Genomic DNA, 1,152 nt, shown 5'->3' with positions numbered 1-1,152 from the left:
TAATTTATAATTAAAATTAGTTCAAAAATTACGTAGCAATTGATAAAAAAACTCCAAAAACATGTTTTTTATTTGGACCACTAAGTGGTCCAAAGATTCCTGAACCACCGAATCCTGAACCAACTAATGAATATGCAATTCTATACTACCTTAATGTTTCTTATGAGTAAAACATTCAATCTTATGTAACATTGTTCTCATCAATTATTGATGGTAGCTTTGAGTTATCGTCTTGTACATATATTTACCTGTGCTTAATACTTATGCTTCATTTCATATTATTTTACAAGATAATTACTACAAATTGCTCAGTGTGTAATTGTTAATATGAACTTCAGTGATATTTGAAAGGGGACAAAGATGATGGATTTCAAGCTTTAATTGTTCTATTTAGGATGTTCTGGTAGATGCATAAGGAAAAGAAATAAAATAAATAAAAAAGTTATGCTACTAGATTTTCATAATAAGTATATTCTGGAAATATAATGGAACACGACTAGGGTATATGAACAATTAAAATATTATTATCATTAAATTTTTGAAAAAAATAAAAATAAAAATAGACATAAATCATAAATGAACTAACTTTTTCCCATCTCCACTATATCTTATGGTGTTACACTAGTAAAATAGACTTCCACAAAGTTATTCCTGTTCCTATAGAAAAAGCATGTGACTTTTTTCTTCAAGAAAGCAAAAGAGAAAAATGGTGGAAGGAAAAAGAAAGATAGAAATTAAAGCATAGATTCCTTTAATTTGGTACCAAATTAAAAGATATGACAATTAAAAGTTAGAAAGAAGCTTATGAGGTATATGTATATCTCTTATAAACAACTAGAGAAATTAAATTAATATATTAAAATATATTTCACAACTTTATAATGAAACAGAGCATATCCATCCTTTATTATTTTATCAAATAAAACATAAATGATGATAAGAATGGTAATGTATCCATTTTATTTACTTTAATTTTTAAAGTATTTACCATTTATATTAGTAATTAATTATTTTGAGATTGAAGCTTTGTTTAAGAGGATATAAATTTCCAGTCACACGACGTATATTCTCTATATATACAATCATATTATCGAAGATAATTGAATTCTTAATTAATTGTCAAATGTGCTAAGGCTTTTATCCATTTTATAT

Source organism: Arachis ipaensis, chromosome B06 (assembly GCF_000816755.2).
Source record: "Arachis ipaensis cultivar K30076 chromosome B06, Araip1.1, whole genome shotgun sequence".
Classification (NCBI taxonomy): Eukaryota; Viridiplantae; Streptophyta; class Magnoliopsida; order Fabales; family Fabaceae; genus Arachis; species Arachis ipaensis.
This window is presented reverse-complemented; position numbering follows the sequence as displayed.